General features: G+C 33.4%; 1 long non-coding RNA gene across 1 annotated transcript; it reads left to right on the top strand.

Annotated features, from left to right (window-relative positions):
• Nucleotides 1-2,147: 2,147 nt before the first annotated feature.
• Nucleotides 2,148-5,239, top strand: LOC138126116 (uncharacterized). The gene is made up of 2 exons (XR_011157635.1): nt 2,148-4,637; nt 4,695-5,239. It is a non-coding gene; the product is annotated as an uncharacterized lncRNA (long non-coding RNA).
• The last annotated feature ends 1,863 nt before the right edge of the window (nt 5,240-7,102 follow it).

The raw sequence follows: 7,102 nt of genomic DNA, 5'->3' as shown, positions 1-7,102 counted from the left end.
GTTGTTAGATTGTTGAGAGTTGCCTTTTTCTATAAATTTACGAATAAAGGTTTGAGTTGTGTTTGTAGTAATTCAGTAATTGCCTAATAAATAAGGCAAAACATTTACACATTAAAATCTCTGAAAAATACATCGATAAAATCCAGCTATCAGCATGGGTTTTGTTACAGGTTCCTAAGTGACAACAATTAAAGGATAGGTTTACAATATGGCAATCTAGCCAAAATTGTGCTCACTACTGTACGCTTTTTTTTTGAATAGAAGTGTACTTCGTGACTTAACCTAACATAAATAGAAATGACTGACAGATGATGCACGAGAAGACGTGCACTACCAACTGCATCAGTGTTGCCAATCCACTATTTTCTCTCAATCATTTATAGTCACTCGGTATTATGATTATTGATTATTGTAAAACGTTAGAGTGCATTTATTTTGAAAACAGTAATTTTGAAAAAGAAAAGTTAAAAAAAAAAATGTAACCGATCAGCTATGATTTCAACAAAAACATTTTTGGAGTTGCTAAACAATGCAGAATACATAAAAAATTTTCGTTGACATTTTAGTCAAACACATCTTTTATTAAGGGACACTGTGACTCACATGTGGGAAAGTGAAAGTTACGCATTCCAACGCGTACATTTTGATTTACATTTTGGAATTATCGTAGATGCATATTCAAAATTTTCAATTGTGAAAATATTGAACGACATCACTAGCCATATAGTGGAGTAACGATAGACAAAAATACGGCGTTATTTCGGAACCGGTAGCAAGAGTTCCGATTGTAATAACTTTTTTTTTTTATGTCATGAATACAAAATACTAAAACCTTTATAGGTTAAAAATTGACGCTCATAGTGGGAAATACACTCACCGGCACAAAAAGCGACTCATTATGATTTCTTTAATAAATAATCTTGAAATTATATTTGTGCTTATTTTTTTTTATAATAGTTAAATTGGGATATTTTCAAAGATCCGGAATGCTATGGTCACCATGGCAATCGAATTGTTTTGTTTAAATAAATTATTGAAAAGTTTGCGCTACTTCCATGTTGTGTTTTTGTCGGTTGTTTTGCGTGTTAAAATTTTTAATTTGACAATACGAGATACTAATTCAAAATACTGTTCAAATTTTGACAATTTTTTATAACATAACTTTTTTTTCTAAAAAATAGCTTTTATCATTTTTCATTAAAATCTTATTTCCTGGGTTTAATGTTTTGTTTGTCGGATATTCTTTGCCAAAGAATAACTTAAATAGCACGTACCAATACAACATGATACCAAAAAAAATTCTAAGACAATGAATTACTTAAAATTCAAAGTGAGTAGAACTCTTCAAACAATCATTGTGACGGGTATTGGTAAAAAATATACAAGAGATGCTGAAAGTAAAAATTTATTAAGAGTGTATTATAAAAATTAAATATTTTCCCCGGTTTCATCCTTTTCTGTGTCATTTTCATCTAAAATTGTTGATGATGGGCAATTACAGTGGCCTATTTTTGAACACGTTGTTTTTCAGGAATGGAAAAACAAAATAATCAAAACAATAAGTTGTTGGTACAGTTGGGAGTAAAAAAACGGACATCAAAATTGTGACATTTTCAAAAATTCAATATAATCCATTCTTTATTGTCAATGTGACAGTTTATGACAACTGGAACATTTGAAGAATTGATCAGACGTACCTACTACCTTGTCAAAAATAAATTACTCCCTATATTTCAAACTTTTAGAGAAATAACGTTTTTCATGTTGTGTAACTAGAATTTTCAGAAGTAATTTTGAATGCCTAAGGTTGGTTACTATGAATTGAGGGATTAAGTTCAATTAAATATGCCGACAGAAACCAAAATTGATTGTGAAACGAAAAATCATCTATCACTTAGCGAGGCATTAGTCATTAATTTGCAACTGTGACAAGGAATTAGCCACAGCCTCACATTTTTGAGATATCTTTTGTCTGCCACCAGAAACCACATAGCCCCCAACCTAACCAAATTTATGGCAACCTAGTATCGAATATCCCTAAATCCTAGAGAGTAATTTATGTTTGACACGATTGTAGCACAGTTATTAACTAAATTGTCACACATAGTCTAAATAAGTTTAAATGTAGGAAGGGCGGTTTTCACTTATGACTGTTATGTCAAAAATTATGTCTGGTTTTTTTTACTCTCCACTGTAAGTGCCTTGAAAGTCCGGAAACTTTTGTTGAAATTCCTCGAAAACTAGAGGTGTTGAATAGGACGATTCGCCGTTTCTGAAGTAACACTGCACAATGAAAATTTTTTACTCCGAAGTGAACATATTGCAATAGCAATTTTAATAGTCAATAATTAATAATGACAGTTCTCCATTGTAACGACATCTGATGACATTTGAATTACATTTTTACGTGTTGCCAACTGAAGCGTATTACTCACGGACCTCTGGATTTTTTTTATTTTCGATCGCATGGTATTACTAAACACTTTTTTGTCAAAAACCATTAAAAATAATTATATATTTTCTTCAAAAAATGCGACTCTAGAAGACAAACTGAACGTGTTTCTATCTGAGCCGGTCAACACCGGGCTACCGAACATCTGCCTATTGTTATTCTTTTTCCACATACAATTAATTCCAAACAAGTTTCAATATAACAATATACTCGTCCCAAAGTCATTCTGTATTGTTCTCTAGTATTTTTCTTGCGAAAATAACGATTTCTAACTGGAAAATTTCAGTTCTTATAAATAAACAATAAATTAATGAAACAAACAATGAGCGTTACTCCACTAATAGGACAATTAAGTTTTGCCGTGAGAGTTTTGCTACTTTCGGAATACCCGAGGTTTTTGTAAGTAACAACGGTATAAAAAAGGTACGTTCTAGATTAGATCTAATTTTACCAGAGAATACAAAACCAAAATTTGATTTAAATAGTGAAACTTGACGTTGGTGACCTGGTACAATGCAGAAACTTTGGGGGAAAAGTTAAGTGGGAAAAAGGACACATTATTAAGTGTTTAGGAAAATTACATTATTTATTACATTAATCAGACTTGATGATCGACGTGAATGGAAACGGCACATAAATCAGATACAAAAGATTCGAAGTACTGTGATGAACGCGGTATTTATAAATTTTATTTTATTCCCATCGCGGAAAATATTCATCTTCAATTCAACAAATTCAGATTTGTCTTAACGACCTCCAAATTGTTTCTGTGCAATTTATGAATTCCATTTATTCCCATTTTTAAATACACACATGTCTTGTAAATGTCAGAATGTTGAGAAAAACAGAGCCGTTCCCACGAAGGGTTTCCTGGAATTTAAGACCGTTGCAAATCGCAAAATTAACTTCTTTAGTTTCTTTCAAAAGGCCATCTGGTATTTCTCTAAGTTATCAGGCTGGCGAGACGCCCACCACACTCGACCAGTCGACCAAGCAAGGCATTCATTTGCATACGAAAAGATAAATAATCTAATTGTTGTTTAAAATTGGATGAAAATAGAGATATAACGATAAATAAATTAATACATCCGTTTAGAAAGGAGTCGCCGGGTATTTGGAGTGACTAAAACAAAATTTAACTAGAATGAACAATAATTCAATTCGTCTGAGTTTGGTCGTAAATGATGTTTCATTTAAATTTCTCATAAGATGTTTACATTAAATAGGAAGCTTTGTTCGGGGTTGCTGAATCCATATAGTAAAAATTGTTAATTAGTTTAAATCCTTGTAAATCGGTCGAATCGTTTAAAATATTCACAAATGAATTGGTCCACTAGAATTTGGTGTCTGCAATTTAGATTTTAAACCCAGCGTCGCCAGCCAAGGGTGGTCCGATTAGTTAAGGGGACGAAAGACGCGTTACAGATCGAGACTTTCAAGTAAGATATCAGATTACATTTGCACGTGTGGTCAGTCGTGGGAAAATTTAGCGAAATTAATAAATTCTTGTTTAAACAAAGTCAAGTTACAAACCCACTATTTTAGAAAGACGCGCTGTATTTTTCTGAACATTTTGATATCCAATTTAACCCTAATTTAAGCTGGAGTAATCGTAATTCTGATGTACAAACCAATTTTCTTTATTTAATCATTGTAAGCAAATCTTGCACCGTACGATTACTGCCCATTTACTATAGTCTATTTTTTCCTGGTAGGCGCGTGCGTGCGCATTTACAAAATTCTGCAACGAAATGCGACTTTCCTATTGGCTACTTTATTTTTCTACTTACACTAGAGAAATGTGCAATATTGCAGTGTTCTGTACTGTCAATCATAATCAGGTCCAAGCTGCCATTTTTGTTTCATCGTGTCTTAATTTTCCTTTCGTGTTTTGTGTGTGTTTTTTGTTTGTTTTGTGTTGTGTCCATTTATGTATTAAAAAAACAGTTCTTAGAGGTTAAGAAGTTCTTATATGTCAACAAGATGTCTCAATTTCGATCACCAAATAAACGGCCTAAGTTGGATTTATGCTAACAGCAAGTAACAGTTTTTTATTAATGCATATTTATAGCAAATTTCTCACAAGCCGAGAAAGAAATGATCGTTAAAGTATTTCGTGGGATCTCCAAGGATTTTGCCGAGTTAACCAAGACGGCTCAAATGGAAAAAAATGCAGATTATACTGGTATTGTTTTCTGATTTTTTTGTTGTTGTATCACAGCTTAATTACTTTGTGTTGAAGGTTGTGGATTTAGAACCGTTCAACGATACTTGTCGGAAGAAAAGAAGTGTGGGCAATTACAGGCACCGAAAAAACCTGATAGGAAATGTATGATTCAATTGGATGAACATCAAAAATATCTCATTCGAAAAACAGTGCACTCAATTTTCTCTGCAAACAGAATTCCTACAATTGATGCTGTGTAAATTAAGCCTTTTCCTTTTTTCTTGCAAGATACATGGTTATTATAAATGATTGTAGTCGAAGCAGGCCATGTCCATGTTATGAAATTTTTGCCGCTTTCATGTGAACTGTCAATTTTTGTCGATGTCACTGTAATTATTTTTAGGTGAAAAGTGCGGTGATGATTATTTTATTTTATTTGAAATTAACGATTGAATCCAAAAGTACCTATGGAGTTGTTTTGTACCCAATTTAACTCCTGTATGTATTAAATAAAAATAAAAAATGTTGTACATTTAATATTTGTTATCAATTTTTCCACGAGTTTATTCATAAACTTTTTTGTTTACATTTTACAAATTATACAAAAATTAAATCATGAACATGAGTTTTAATGTGCAACCACAAATACTGATCCCCCCTAGATAATATGCAACCAAAAATACTAACAATTCCTGCATCGTGCTAAAAATCTTAGCTATGTGATTCTACCTTTCGGAGATGCGCACGCACGCGCCTACCAGGAAAAAATAGACTTTAACATAGTTTTACAAGGGAGGTAGGTAGAAATTTCTGTAGGAAAAACGTAGATAATCGTGAAAATGTAAAAATAGTACCGCTGTAGTACTGGGGGCGACATCTAACAGGGGGTAGTACTACGAAATTTACAGTTTTCTTACGTCTTTCTTTCGTATGCTTTCCGTAAAATTTAAACAAACAAAATTTGTTGTTACATTCATTGACTACACTCCGTTCAACAATTAGTTCCAGACACAACAACAACCAATTTTGGAGTTTAATTTCTCTTTCAGCGTAATAGGGGTGATTCGCTATCGTTACTGTGTTGTATTATATTGTCCAATGGACAAACAAATTGTATGTTTAATAATGTTGATATTGCGAATCGAAAAACCACCCTAACTAGGAAATAATAATATTTTTCAAGCGAGTTAAACGAGGTTTGATCGAATGCCAATGCGTCGTAAGAGTCAAATTCAAATTCCACACATATGGAAAATGACTAACAAGGGAAGGGGGGTAAGCGAGTTAGCGTCCCCTATTTAAAGTTTTGGCACATTTGTTTTCGGGGAATTCGGTTTTTGACTGTCTTTCGAGCTAGTCGATATCCGTGCGTCTACCTTTGCGATTTTGTTTAAATTTTACAAACTTAAACTATATTTTTTTTATTAAATCACTTTAGCTTCGTTTAGAGTGCCGAGTGCTAATAAATAAGTTAGTGCCAGTTCCAACAACAGGTGCCGACGATCAACCAGGGTGTTAAACTTTCTAGGTAAGCCCGAGAAAGGGTTATATTATTTTGATTAATTAACTTTATGTCAAAATTTACTTGTTTTTCGTTGGACTTATTTTATCAGTCATTCACCATGAAATTTTCAATTTCAATTTATTCAACAATTTGAAATAATCAAAATCAAATTTTAAATAATTTTCCAAGTTACAAGGTAGTTGAAGTAAATATTTAAAGCTAGAGGTAACCAGCAACAAATGATTCTATTTCCGATGGAAAGGGGCCGCAACGTTTTGGTTGTCGGATTACTTAAATTACAAATTTAACTTATCTGATCCTTTTATTCGACATTTTTTATATTAAATTCTTTACTCCAAATTTTAGCGTAACCACCAGTCAGGGATTTTGAAACTTAACAGTCAATTACTAATTTATAACTAAATCGTTCCTGAATTTTCTCAACTGGTGCCCTCAAATCAGATCGAAATTTCTAGTTATAAATTTTAGGGAGATAGATAGAATAATTGGTTGCATATTCAATATAGGGTAGAGTAGGGCTATTTCTCTCCCGCGTCGTGTTTAGGCGATCAAAGCAAAATTATTGTTTTGCACCAATTGCACCTGAAATTATAGGCGCGTTTGTCGGCCACCAACGATGAGGAGAGTCGTGGTTCCCGGGGACCCTCTTCTCCAACTTTACTAGGTCTAAGACACGGTGTCAGGTCGTAGTTTCCGACCGTGGACTTAATGGGCGTCGTAGGTCCCGCTCCAACGACATGTACTATGTATGTGTGGGCTACCACGAGGACAAACGCGACAAAATAACCATCCCGGTTACCTGTAATAAACTGGTGTCGCGTACGACAAAGTTCTGTACAAGTCTTTGTCGAAGCTCGTGGACGAAATTTGTGAGAGAAATGACGCCTACAGTCATTCAGATTGATTTGCGAGGACTTGTATATCCGGGTTTTGTTCGGAAGTTGTGATTGGTGTTTAA

This window comes from Tenebrio molitor, chromosome 1 (genome assembly GCF_963966145.1).
Source record: "Tenebrio molitor chromosome 1, icTenMoli1.1, whole genome shotgun sequence".
Classification (NCBI taxonomy): Eukaryota; Metazoa; Arthropoda; class Insecta; order Coleoptera; family Tenebrionidae; genus Tenebrio; species Tenebrio molitor.
This window is presented reverse-complemented; position numbering and strand designations above follow the sequence as displayed.